This window comes from Schistocerca cancellata, chromosome 3 (genome assembly GCF_023864275.1).
Source record: "Schistocerca cancellata isolate TAMUIC-IGC-003103 chromosome 3, iqSchCanc2.1, whole genome shotgun sequence".
In the NCBI taxonomy this organism is placed as follows: Eukaryota; Metazoa; Arthropoda; class Insecta; order Orthoptera; family Acrididae; genus Schistocerca; species Schistocerca cancellata.
Window position 1 is genome coordinate 76,597,739 of NC_064628.1, and position 14,951 is coordinate 76,612,689.

Consider the following 14,951-nt stretch of genomic DNA (forward strand, 5'->3'; position numbering starts at 1 on the left):
TTCCGTGGACCGGACCGGACCCGCCCGAACGCACTTGCGTGTGACCTCACGCCCCTGGGGCCTCCTCCAGCAGGCGCGTACGTGAGCCACCAACCAGGGCGTTGCCTACTGGCTTTTTTTTACCCCAAACTGTGCAATCGGTCTTTCAAGGACTCTCACTGTTGCCAACTGTTCACCGACGTTTCTTTTTAATGAAAGACTGGGACAGCTTCCTTTAGTTTGTCGGGCCTCTGTTGCTACTTTCGTACACTGAGTGTTATAGTGCAGCCCACATTATGAATTTTTACAGACAATTAATCGCAGCAAATGAAGAAAAAAATGTTCGAATGTGTGTGAAATCTTATGGGACTTAACTGCTAAGGTCATCAGTCCCTAAGCTTACACACTGCTTAATCTAAATTATCCTAAGGACTAACACACACACCCATGCCCGAGGGAGGACTCGAACCTCCGCCGGGACCAACCGCACAGTGCATGACTGCAGCGCCCCAGACCGCTCGGCTAATCCCGCGCGGCGCAAATGAAGAACTCAATTACTTTTTGTTGGGGGAGGGGGAGGGGCGTTCATCAGTCTTGCAGTTGCTTCTATGGCTCTGGCATGAATTCCTCCCATATGCTAACATACTCGTATCAGAGTAGCACTTACACCTTACCTTCTCAATTATTTGTTTGATGTATTCCAATCTCTGTCTTTCCCTTTAGTTTTTACACTCTGCAGTTTTCTTTAGTACGATGGAGGTTGTACTCTGATGTTGTAACACGTGTCCTGTTGTCCTGTCTCTTCCTCTTGTCCGTGTTTTCCATATGTTCCTGTATCCCTAATTCTGCAGAGAACTTCCTTATTCCTTATCTTATCAGTCCTACCAATTTTCAATATACAGAGTGATTATAATTAAGGTTAAACTTTCAAACCGCTGTAGAAATATCACCACTGGTCAGAAGGACGTCAAATTGCAACGGAATATTATTGGAGAAGGGGGAAAACGTGTGGCAGAAGAAAAATAAATAGCTACAAAATGTAGCAATAGCTGTAAGCATCATAATTTAATAGTGGTCGACTATAAATCACAAATGAATCATACAGTAATGCTTAAGGCGTACGTTTGACGTTAAACAAACTGTATTACTCAGTGTGCATGGGTGTGTAGGAGTGATACTGTTAGTTATGTAAGCCCATCCACCACGGCAAGGTCATATAACATCGTATGGGAAAAATCGGTTTTTAATTGTTCTGAGGCTAAAATTGCATAAAATGCATGAATCACATCGGCTTTTAATTGTACTGAGCCAAAAACCGCATAAAAAGCAACAATCAGTCTCAAATCGAATTATTAACTATCGTATGACTGGTGAAAAACATGTTTAATATGCTAATTGAATCAAGACCCTAAGCTGTTGACAGGCGTTGATATATACCAAAGGGGACAGTTGAAAATGTGTGCCCCAACTGAGACTCGAAGCCGGGATCTCCTGCTTACAAGGCAGACGCTCTATCCATCTGAGCCACCGAGGGCACAGAGGATAGTGCGACTGCAGGGATTTATCCCCTGCACGCTGCCCGTGACACCCACATTCCCACCTAATTTCGTAGTGCCACTATATTCGTAGTGCTCCTCCCATCACACTCATTACTCGCGGCAGACAATCTTACCGAGTCCCCTAAGAGTTCCGGCAATGCGTGTGCATCCAGCAGAGAAGAAGAAGGTCAATGGCCGGTTAGACTTAACTACATGAAGATGTTATCTGTTCTCTGTTCTGTGCTGGATGCACACGCATTACCCGAACTCTTACGGGACTCGGTAAGCTTGTCTGCCGCGAGTAATGACTGTAATGGGCAGGGGCACTACGAATGTAGTGTGTGGACATTAAGTTGGGAATGTGGGTCTCACGGGCAGCGTGCAATGGATAAATCCCTGCAGTCGCGCTATCCTTTGTGCCCTCGGTGGCTCAGATGGAGAGAGCGTCTGCCACGTAAGCAGGAGATGCCGGGTTCGAGTCGCGGTCGGGGCACAAATTTTCAACTGTTCCCATTGACATATATCAAAGATACCAGAACAGATACCATCTTCACATATGATTAATATGCTGTCCAACGTTTTCTGCAACAAGTTGAAATCGAGAAACAGCATGTTTCACAACTGACCGAAGCGTTTCCGAAGTCACGTTCAAAAAGCGTTGCGCAATACGTGCCTCCAATGCAGCTAAGTTTGCAATCGGAACACTGAACACAACATCTTTCAGATAGCAACACAGCCAGAAGTCACACGGATTAAGATCGGGTGACTGAAACGGCCAGGCTGTAGAGAAACGGCGGCTGATAATTTTAACATTTCCGAAATGGCACTTCAGCAGCTGCTTAAGTGAATTGGCAATGTGCGGAGGTGGCCATCTTGCATAAAAATGTTCCTATCCAGACATCCACGCCGTTGGAGAGCTGGAATGACGTGGTTGCGCAAAAGACACTCATAGCACTTACCAGAGACGATACAGGTTACAGGACCAGAAGCACCTGTATATTCGAAAAAATGTGGCCCCATGATAAATGAGGTTGATTTGCGTGTGGCTGTCCACCCGCTTAGCTGAGTGGTAACGTGCTCGCGTCCCAGGCAAATGGGTCCAGGTTCGATTCCCGGTCGGCTTGGAGATTTTCTCCGCTTGGGGACTGGGTGTTGTGGTGTTCTCATCATCATTTTATCCTCATCACCGGTGCGCAACTCGCCCAGTGTGGCGTCGACTGAAATAACAATTGCACTTGGCGGTCGAACATCTCCAGATGGCGCCTTCCGGCCAACGATGCCATAAGCTCATTTCCTTTTTTTTTTTTTTTCCTTCTCTCTTTTCATGTGGATTTCCCGTTGCCCACATTCGACAACTCTGTGTATTGACATACCTATCAGATGGAAGTGGGCTTCGTCTGTCCACAAAATCTTCCACGGCTAATTACTGTCCACTTTCATGTGAGCAAGAAACTCTAAAGCAATGGTCTCTCTTACTGGCAGGTCAACAGGAAGCAACTCGCGCACATGTTTCGTAGGATTTTGCGCATCGTGCTCACGGGTATGTCCAAAGATCGGGCAATTCTCTGGGCACTACACGTTTGGGCACCACCACTCGCCTCCTACTGCACTGCTGGGCCACTGCCTCCACTGACGTCGAATCAATACGTTTCCTTCCTCTACCAGGTTGGACGCGAAAAGAACCCGTCTTTTCGAATTTCCGAATCATTTCCTCCAGACCCACAGCAGTCATCGGACCAACGCCTTTTTTCAAACCCTTCATTGTCTGGAATATCTACAGAGCGACGTGTGCGCAATCACCATTCTCGTAATACAGCTTTACAAGCAGAGTGCGATCCTGCATTGAGACAGTCTTGGCGAACGTCACACACACGAAAGGAGGAAAATCCGTGTACCCGGCGTGTTTATACAAACATGAGTCTTGCGCATGACAGATGTTTTCATTTACGTATTCTGACACATACAGCAGCATCTGTTGATCAATTTTAACACTATTTTCTTTCTTCTGCTACTCCGATAAATTCCGTTGCAATTTGACGTCGTTCTGACCAGTGGTATTATTTCTACAGAGTCTTTAAAGTTTAACTTTAATTATAATCACCCTTGTAGCACCAAATCTCAAACGCCTCAAGTGTCTCCTGTCCAGATTTTCCCATCGTTTATGATCACTACCATACAATGTTGTGCTCCAAACGTACATTATCAGAAATCTCTTCCCCACATTAAGGCCTCTGTTTGATAGCTGTCGGCTTCTCTTGGCCAGAAACGCTCCCTTCGGCCTCCTTTCTTCGTCTGCCGTGGGTTTTTTGCCTCCAGGGTAGCAGAATTCCTTCACTTCATCACATTCGTGATTGTAAATTTTGAATTAAAGTTTTTCGCTGTTCTCATTTCTGCTACTTCTCATTACTTTTGTCTTTTTCCGGTTGACTCTCATTCCATATTCTACACTCACTAGACTTGTTCATTACATTCGGTAGATCGCGTAATTCCTCTTCACTTTCAACCAGGATAGCAATGTCATCAGCGAATCTTATCATTAACATTTTTTCACCCTGAATTTTAATCGCCGACCCTGTGACCGAGCGGTTCTAGGCGCTTCAGTCCGGAACCACGCGGCTGCTACTGTCGCAGGTTCGAATCCTGCCTCGGCCATGGATATGTGTGATGTCCTTAGGTTATTTGGGTTTAAGTAGTTCTAAGTCTAGGGGACTGATAACATCAGATGTTAAGTCTAAAATGGTTCAAATGGCTATGAGCACTATGGGACTTAACATCTATGGTCATAAGTCCCCTAGAACGTAGAGCTACTTAAACCTAACTAACCTAAGGACATCACACAACACCCACTCATCACGAGGCAGAGAAAATCCCTGACCCCGCCGGGAATCGAACCCGGGAACCCGGGCGTGGGAAGCGAGAACGCTACCGCACGACCACGAGCTGCGGACATATGTTAAGTCTCATAGTGCTTAGAGCCATTTGAACCATTTCAATTTTAATCCCATTCCAGAACCTTTCTTTTACTTTCGTCATTGCTTCTTCGTTATACAGACTTAACAGCAGGGGCGAAAGACTACATCGCTGTCTTAAATGTTTTGTAATTGGAGCACTTTGTTCTTGGTCTTCCACGCTTATTGTTCCCTCTTGGTTCTTGTATACCGGCATATCGCATATTTTCGTACAGATGATGTCTATTTTTCTCAAAATTTGAAACATCCTGCACCATTTTTCAGTGTCGAACGCATTTCCAGGTCACAAATGCCATTGGAAGTGTTTGATTTCTCTTCGTCTTGCCTCTGTTATCAACCGTAACGTCAGAACTGCCTCTCTGGCTCTGAGCACTATGGGACTTAAAATCTGAGGTCATCAGTCCCTAAAACTTAGAACTACTTAAACCTAACTAACCTAGCAACATCACACACATCCATGCCCGAGGCAGGATTCGAACCTGCTACCGTAGCGGTCGCGCGGTTCCAGACTGTAGCGCCTAGAACCGCTCGGCCACCTAGGCCGGCTTCATCTAACAGATCCTCAGTTTTCTTTTTCGTTCCTTTGTATATTATCCCTGCTAGTTGCTTGTAGATCTGAAATGTTAAGCTGATTTTTCGCTAATTCATGTACTTATCGGCTCTTGCTATCTTCGGAATCGTGTGGATGATATTTTTCCAAATGTCTAATGCTTTGTGGCCAGTCTCATAGATTCTATACACCAACATGTGCAGTCGTTAGTAAAAAACACAAAAAAAGCCGTTTGCTGTGAGTTCATCTCCATTTCATTTTATAGCCTACCGGTTTAAGCAATGTAATACATTATCAGGCCATAAACATCAAATTTACAGCGGTATTAACAACCAGAATAATATAGAGCAATGATACTATTTTGACCTAAATAGAGGCCGTTATTTTACTACCTTATGTGATTTACATCAATTTCATCCATCGTAACCTGTTGTGTTTTCCGTAATATTTGATTAACCATTTCTCATTTTAACGCCACTAGCGTACACCTTTCATTGAGGAGGCTATTTAAGGTATCTTCAGTTAGAAAATACAGTGTGCCCATACCACGACAGAAAAAATTATGGTTAATGTTATTCGAATAATTTGCTACTTAATCTAGATACTAGGTCTACATACGCGCAGTATAGTGCATTCTGACTGGTCAGTTTTGATGTTTCATTATAGGTGTAGATGTCATTGTTAGTGGTTTGTTCTCTTTGAAGTGCATGTGCGCATTCACGTCTCTTCTGTCATACAACTCCTGAGGTGTATAATATTTCTTCAGATGTAGTACTGCTACCACTTTATTTATTTCTATTTCCTTATTTCATGTGAGTACAGTACAAGTAATACATTGTAGTCATTAATCTGATTCAAGCCCTTTGTTTCTGTCAGTCTGCCTACGAAAACGGCAAAGTTTATTAAATTTGTATTTTTAGGGACTTTATTGTATTTAATGAGGATGGCATGTGCTGATTAATATTATAAACATACCTTATACCTAGTGAACTATGTTGACTTGACAGTATACAGCTACGAGGGTTCTCACTTCTAATAACACATATATTTCAAACATACACATCGTTTCATTCTTTCCAGTCTCTCTCATACAGCTTCTACTCTATTTTTTATACCGAATAAGCAGCTTCAATTGCATACTTTGAAACGTCCCCTTAGAAAAATTGTACAGGACTGAGCTTAAACTGACACACAATATTTTTAGCGCAACGCAATCTGACTTTCAAAAATCCCTACAAAAGAATGGCCCTGACTAACATTAACCTATACCTTTCACAAATCACTTACCTCACAAAAATCTTCATTACTCGAACTACTGCAATACAGCGAGCGCCACTACTGCCAGCTAAATAAAAGATTCAAACTACGGAAGGCACTAACTACTGACAGGCATAGTTAGCAAATGAAAGATTTTAATAGAGAACAAACACTGTATTTACTTAATAATCATAATATATATATCAGTTCATGCCATCCAGTATTACAAATTTCAAAACTCCGTCATCTCTCTCCCCACATCCACCACTGCTGGCGGCTCACCTCCAACTGCGCAACGCTACGCGCTGTTCACATCCAGCTGCCGCTGCCCAACACTATAATGGCAGACAACAATGCAAACTAGCCACAGACTGCACACAGCACAGCCAGTGATTTTCATACAGAGAGCGCTACGTGGCGGCGGCGTTTCCAATATAAGAACCTAAACAGCCTACTTACATAGCCTACTTACAACTTGTAGACATATAACGTTTCAGTTTTGATCACTCTTTTCGCCTATGCGCTTTTTCATCTGCTTTAACAGTGAAAATCCCATTGCACTCTCAAAGTTACCACCCCTGCTTTTAATTTTACCGAGGGTTGTTTGACATGTTGAGTCAGTACTCCCGACAATTTTATTTTTTGGTTTTTTTTTTCGATTTCCTCACATTTCTTCCAGCTATTTCCCCTTGGGTATCCTACACGTCCTATTTCATTCGTAAGCGACTTATATGGATGTTTTACTCTCTTTCCCTACACATTTTCAGACTTTTGTCTTTCGTCGATCAATTTAAGGGACAGGAGAATTGTATATTTTCCATAACTAGAAGGTTTCGGAGTTTGATTATCATTATTTATGCGAGTAGTCTTTGCTCTTTATTACACACTACTGTCGCCTTCCTTGTACCTATGTTTCTCCGTCCAACATTTGTGATTTTCCTATTGAGAGATATCCACTCTTCTACTGATCTGCCTACTGTGCTATTCTTCATCGCATTATCCACATCCCTAGCGAACTTCAAAAGCGTCTTATCATGCATCAGTAATCCAGTATCCCACCTCCTTGCGCACTGATTCTTCCAGACGATTATCTTACATTTCAATCTACTTTTCATCATTAGTGCCGATATTGACTGCATAAGATTTATTTCCAATTTACTACGCTGGACGGGTGTCAGTGCATCTCCCGAGCAGAACGCTGTATCCATTTGTTGTAAGAAGAATTCCGCGATCAGTTGCGAATAATCTGAATTAATTGCAGATGATTTCGACTGTAGAGTAGTTATCATCAGTACATACATCCCCTGAAGTGCTCACATCCAAGTTGTGTTTAAAGGCATATATATTCCAAATTTGAATATATAGGCAGACCTATAAACATAAAGAGAAAAAGAAGCGGCGTATGTGACAAAATAAGAACATAATACCGCGTTGGGTGATGTATGCACTGATGATTGCTATTCAACAGTCGAAATCTATCTGCAATAAATTCAGATTGTATGCAACTGATCGCTGTGTTCTTCCATTCGTATACCCAACGGTCGCTTCACACGGGAGTCTTATGGATTCCAACACAAATGCTATTTACCTTTGACGAGCAAATAGGATGTGGACAGTCCTTTTTGTACAAATGCCTCGGTATTGACAACGCGGTTGTATGTCGTTCATGAGGTTTTTCTTTACATAATCCATTGACATGTCGACAAAGTCATAATACGAGGATTGGCAAGAAAGTAATGCACCGCATTTTTTTCTTCTACTATTCTTTGTCGAACATAGCGAGAATTACACACACGAAAGAACAGATTTTCATCTTCACGCGCTATTTTTACAGGTAATCTCCATCCCGTTCTATGGCCTTCTTCCAGTGCGAAACAACGGCGTGTATGCCCTGTCAGCAGCAATCCTTGTCCTTGTGGCGGAGCCAGTGCTCATCGTCCTCAAAATGCCTTCGATGAATTGACAGATGCAGTTCCAGCAGCCGAGTCGTAATGCGTCTGTCCTCGCGAATGGCAACATCAGATCGATGCAACAAGTTAGCTGTGAAAGCCGTGGAGGGTCTCCTCGATAGTTGCAAATCGTGGAGCTCCGCCGAACAGTCCTGCGACTAAGTGTACTACTGTCGGCAGCAGATTCTCCATAGACTCTGTAAAAGCGTTTTTGAATATTCCCCACAGTTTCTTTCTCTGCAGTGAGAAATCCAATGACGTCACTTTGCTTGTAACGTACATCACCTGCACACGCCATTTTAAAACTGTCCTGTAGCTACGCCATCAGTCGGTAGTGACGCAAATTGGCGCGCTCACTCAGGAGACTTCATATAACACATAAGTAACGTTTCGCGTTCATAGAATTGTTTTCAGCTGAGTTAAAATAATGTGATGCATTATTTTCTGGACAACCCTCTAGTTACTGCCCCCCGACGAGTGCTCTGCAGCCTCTTGCGAGACCAGCGAAAGAAAAAACTGTAAATCCCTAAGCGCACAATATACTGAAACGCTTTAATGGAGCAACGAAGCTGTGTCAACTGATTCGTCAACCATGGGATGTCTGGTAGGGTTAGTATTAGGGCCAACGCATTTGCAGACCATCTGGCGAAAATTGTCCAGTATCGACTTTCCGCCCACATAGCCCTACAAGGCAATGATTTTCATGGTACATTCGTCAGTCAGGCAAATACATAGTGGACAATGTTAGTGGACAATTACCATAACGTCAAAGACGCCAACAGATTGTAACGAGTCATTACTTAAAATCAGTAATCTATCCAAACTGTGGTACCTGCTGCACTGATAAAGACATTGTACATGCTGTATATTAACAGCATGTGAGGAAAACAGTAATCCAAGAAAAAGTGCACAATATAATATTTTAAAAATAAAAGATAATTTTTTCTCTTACAGTAGATCTTATTTCCCTGAATAGTTCAGCTGCCAAACGTACACGCTATTTCATTCATCCTTGTCAAAGGTAACTTTAAAATCTGAGAAACTTTTCCCACGTTCCATACTGAGCAGCGCTTTCCCGTGTGTGGATGGGGGTACTCTTGGCTGCGGACAATATTCGGTGAAAGAAGCGGACTTGACAAGGTTTTATTGAAGCTCATCAATTCCATTTGGTTTTGTACAAATTTAAGAATATATTCTGTATAACCAACTACATTAAGCACCAAGAAGGGGAGGCGAAGACAAAAATAAAATTTAATTGTTGAAAGGGTGGACGAAGTTAGTGACAACAAAATCGAGACGAAATATACAAAGAACTTGGAAGTGTGAGCCCATTGCTCGGTACGACGTTGCAGTACTCTGGTCTGGATGCTTGCAGTGACTGGTCTGGTATGGGTGTCATAAGGCTGTGTATCCTCCCCTAAGGCAAGGTCGCCAACAAATGTTGTAACTGGTGCTTGACATTCTAGACACTGACACTGGAACGGAGTTTACGTTCCACAAATTATTGGGGACAGATCTAGGGAGCTCTCTGGCCATAGCGGAACCTTAATATCGGCCGGCTGGTGTGGCCGAGCGGTTCTAGGCGCTTCAGTTTCTAACAACGCGACCGTTACAGTCAGATTTCGAATCCTGCCTCGGCCATGGATGTCTATGATGTCCTTAGGTTAGCTAGGTTGAAGTAGTTCTAAGTTCTAGGGGACTGATGACCACAGCAGTTAAGTCTCATAATGCTCAAAGCCATTGCTGAACCTCAACATCACGCAGGCAGTTTGTAGAGACACGTGGCATGTGTAGACGTGCGTTGTCCTGTGGAGAAGTGGCAACATCATATTGCCGCATGAGAAGTTACACATTCGGAGGCAGTTTCTTCGTCACATACCACGGAGCCGCTAGAGTTCCCTCAATCAGCTCCTCCCGTGACACGAAGTTATTAATAGCTCTCCGCATTATTGCAAGAGCAATACTGTTGTGCTTCTCCGAAATATTGAAAGAATGAGCTATGTGGCCGGCACATACGATTACGACGGTCGGCCGGATAGTGCGACATTCGGTTCATTATTGAACACAATGTGACGCCATGCTTCTCGCGTTTTTATGTCAAGTACCAAGTAAACAGAACTCCCAACCTCGAAAATCGTGAAACTATAACAAGATTTGTCTCGTATGGTCTCAAGTCTGGAGCACCTCACCAGTTCGAAACAAAAACAATATTGCACTTGCCTGAAGTCGTTGCATCACTATCTCCTGGCTGTCTGCCCAGAAAACAGTGAGAGAAAAGCAGTGTTCTAAGCGTCACGTTGCCTAGCAAAGTCCTGAAGTGGGCGGTGTGACAAGCACTCATTTTGCTAGGCTTATGGCACATTAGGAGCGAGTCCCTCACTGAAGAAGTACTGGTGTACTCGGAGGCTGCCTCACGGAACTGGCTCACTCGGCGACACGACACATGGTGAACTACTTGCCGCACATGATGTGGTGGCGAGAAATACACTCCTGGAAATGGAAAAAAGAACACACCGGTGTGTCAGACCCACCATACTTGCTCCGGACACTGCGAGAGGGCTGTACAAGCAATGATCACACGCACGGCACAGCGGACACACCAGGAACCGCGGTGTTGGCCGTCGAATGGCGCTAGCTGCTCAGCATTTGTGCACCGCCGCCGTCAGTGTCAGCCAGTTTGCCGTGGCATACGGAGCACCATCGCAGTCTTTAACACTGGTAGCATGCCGCGACAGCGTGGACGTGATCCGTATGTGCAGTTGACGGACTTTGAGCGAGGGCGTATAGTGGGCATGCGGGAGGCCTGGTGGACGTACCGCCGAATTGCTCAACACGTGGGGCGTGAGGTCTCCACAGTACATCTATGTTGTCGCCAGTGGTTGGCGGAAGGTGCACGTGCCCGTCGACCTGGGACCGGACCGCAGCGACGCACGGATGCACGCCAAGACCGTAGGATCCTACGCAGTGCCGTAAGGGACCGCACCGCCACTTCCCAGCAAATTAGGGACACTGTTGCTCCTGGGGTATCGGCGAGGACCATTCGCAACCGTCTCCATGAAGATGGGCTACGGTCCCGCACACCGTTAGGCCGTCTTCCGCTCACGCCCCAACATCGTGCAGCCCGCCTCCAGTGGTGTCGCGACAGGCGTGAATGGAGGGACGAATGGAGACGTGTCGTCTTCAGCGATGAGAGTCGCTTCTGCCTTGGTGCCAATGATGGTCGTATGCGTCTTTGGCGCCGTGCAGGTGAGCGCCACAATCAGGACTGCATACGACCGAGGCACACAGGGCGAACACCCGGCATCATGGTGTGGGGAGCGATCTCCTACACTGGCCGTACACCACTGGTGATCGTCGAGGGGACACTGAATAGTGCACGGTACATCCAAACCGTCATCGAACCCATCTTTCTACCATTCCTAGACCGACAAGGGAACTTGCTGTTCCAACAGGACAGTGCACGTCCGCATGTATCCCGTGCCACCCAACGTGCTCTAGAAGGTGTAAGTCAACTACCCTGGCCAGCAAGATCTCCGGATCTGTCCCCCATTGAGCATGTTTGGGACTGGATGAAGCGTCGTCTCACGCGGTCTGCACGTCCAGCACGAACGCTGGTCCAACTGAGGCGCCAGGTGGAAATGGCATGGCAAGCCGTTCCACAGGACTACATCCAGCATCTCTACGATCGTCTCCATGGGAGAATAGCAGCCTGCATTGCTGCGAAAGGTGGATATACACTGTACTAGTGCCGACATTGTGCATGCTCTGTTGCCTGTGTCTATGTGCCTGTGGGTCTGTCAGTGTGATCATGTGATGTATCTGACCCCAGGAATGTGTCAATAAAGTTTCCCCTTCCTGGGACAATGAATTCACGGTGTTCTTATTTCAATTTCCAGGAGTGTAGTTCTGCGTGGGCAGCAACATCTGTGTTTCCCGCTAGCGCGCTGGTGTTGCGACCACCGCCTGGCGGCAGAGGCGATCTTCCGCGGAATTCGCTGTCAAAGACGAGCCGTAACTCTTTCTGTGCGGTGGTCGTGCCACTGACTCGCAGTGCTGCCGTTGCTAGGAAACACAGCATCTCCTAGCAATGGTGCAGGATGACACACAATCTTGTAGGGACTCCATTACTAATTTTTGGATGGCAGGCGCGAAGGAAAAGTGTCGCGTAGCACGACGATCTGGTGCAAGTCTTTCAATTGGACGCCGCTTTGGCAACTTGTGAGCCTGAGAACCAACGGTTTTCCCCGGATGGTCACCCATCCAAGTACTAGATGAGCCCAGCGCTGCTTGACTTCGGTGATGGGGCGGGGCCCGGTGTTACGAATGTGTATAGGCCTTTGCCTAGGTCTGTAGGGATTCCAGTGCGCTTGACGCACGTTACAGCAAACCTCCCTTCTGGTGGTCAGACGCTGTCGACTGGAACCTCGACGACAAGTATGCCTGCCCAGAGTTCCCTTGCAGTCCAACATCTGGCCACTGTCAGAGTTGAATGCCCCACAAATCTCTCTATTGCACGATGTGACCATCCAACCAAGTGGAGTTCCGCAATGGCGCTCCTTTCAAACTCTGCTTTGTGGTGATAAATCTGACTCGCAGGAGTACGCAGCCTCTCAGTATTCTGCACAGTGACAACTCAACACATGACGCTGCTCTTTCCCCTTATATACCTTACTAGTTCTGGTAATAATAATAATAATAATGAGCGTATGGCATTGTTGGCCGGGAGACCCCTCGCGGGGCGGTTCGGGCGCCGCTCCAAAAGTTCTTTAACGCCACTACGGCAATTTTTGAGTGAATGAGGGTGAAGTGATGATGAAATACACACAACAGCCACTCATCTGGAGGCAGAGAAAATCCCTGACCCCGCCGGGAATCGAACCCGGGACCGTGTGCGCGGGAAGCGAGAACGCTATCGCAAGACCACGAGCCGCGGGCAATGGTCCTGGTAATGTCATTTTACACAACAACAAAAAAACACTAAAGCAGTATTGTGTTCTTTCTGCCTCTCACAGACAATACCAACTCTTGTCGTTTACATACCCCCGATGATGCGATTGTGTGCCAGCTTACATTTACATTCGACCATGAGTTCTGGGTACTTAACTTTTATGTAAGGCAATATATTTATACGTATGTATGTATGTGATACATTGCCGATGTAGGTATGTAATATAAGGGACAATCAAAATGTTTATACTAACCCGTAGCGTACATATCTGTGCTTATATACCCGCATCGGAGTCGCACAGGGTTGAGTATTCGCTGCAGCAACGCGTTCAAACGGAACCTTCTTGACCGCTTCTCATACACTGCGTGCCATATTTTGTAATGAAGTCAGACAAATGTTCTCTGTCTTTTCTTATGTAAAATAACTGCATTTGGTGGATGGGCCTTTCCCAAGTCCAGTAAATAAATAAATAAATAACATTCCTTGGCTGTGTCTTCGTCCTGTGGTTATTGTGTACTTCAGGGCTAATTTGTGGTGAATAGTGGTAAATGGGGAACCTGGACTTTTCCCATCACAGCTACAATGTGCCAGTCTCTTTCTAAATCTACTAAGTGGGTTGTGTTGTAGACCTGTGGCATGTGGTCAAAGGCGAGTGGTCTTCCCAAGACGGCAAGAGTTTCGCAGCAAGTATTTGAAATCAGTTATGGAAAGACCGTGGCACAAAGTAACATTTTTTTTTTTTGTGATTGACGTAAGAAATTTCCATTATAATTGACTGTTTGCGGCTACCGTGTCTGGCTGGCCGGAAGGCCTGACTGAAACACTTTTCTCGCAGTAGTTTGTTGCTCGCGGTATTAGAAGTCGATCGACAGCCCTCTTTGGTATTACAAGTCCGACCGTCACACCTTCACCTGCCCACCGTCACACCTTCACCTGCCCATGTTAGGCAAAATTTCTGCCTGACTCATGTAGTACTATCACCGTCAGAGGGTGGTACGGGACTACACAGTTACACCGCAATAGATCGGTGATGCTGTATCGAGGGGTATGTTTATGTGCGTGGGTGGGGTATTGTTTGCGTCCTTTTCTGCCTTTTAGGTGAACAGACACGTGTTCATCAGGTAATACTCGTTGACCAGACTAAGAGGTGATACTCAGTGAATGAAGCCTGACGAGATTTAACTGAAGCTCATAAATTCTATTTGTTTCCGCGGAAATTTGAGTGTGACGTTTTTGTATGAATATTTTCCCACTGACGTCAAACTACATTCCTGTGTTGATTGTTGAGCAGACTTTTACCGGAAGAGTTGGGCACCAGCAGGAGTCGTACGAATAGCTAGTAATGTGCACCTACCGTTCCAGTTGTCAGATTTGGGAATGTTTCTGGAAGTAATAAGATAGCGTCAGGTCTGCAGTTATTGTCTTTGGAGCAGTCGGAAGTTTACCGAGTCAAAGCAAAGCTGGCTCCTACTGTTTAGAGTAATTTCGTGTGTATAGCAGTATAGAGAATTAGCCCGAGTCTGCCAGTAAATTCCGAGTAATTCCGTCGATAAATACGTCGTGTAATTCGTCCAACGCACGGCACATCGCGAAGAACGTGTGGATGCCGACAGCTACCGTTATTGGGACTTCACGAGACTCCACGGAAAATCCGAGGCAGCAAGAAAGGACATAGGCGTAAAGAGAGCAATGAGAAAAGTGTTCAGTGACTTCAAAAGTAATATTTTCTCAAACTATCTGCGCAGAATCCCCAATAGGTTT

At 45.5% G+C, this 14,951-nt stretch overlaps 1 protein-coding gene across 1 annotated transcript in view; it reads right to left on the reverse strand.

Moving 5' to 3' along the window:
• LOC126177046 (cuticle protein 18.7-like) overlaps positions 1-14,951 on the reverse strand; it is a 28,183-nt gene that overhangs the window by 3,085 nt on the left and 10,147 nt on the right. The gene's annotated exons all lie outside the window — the stretch shown is intronic.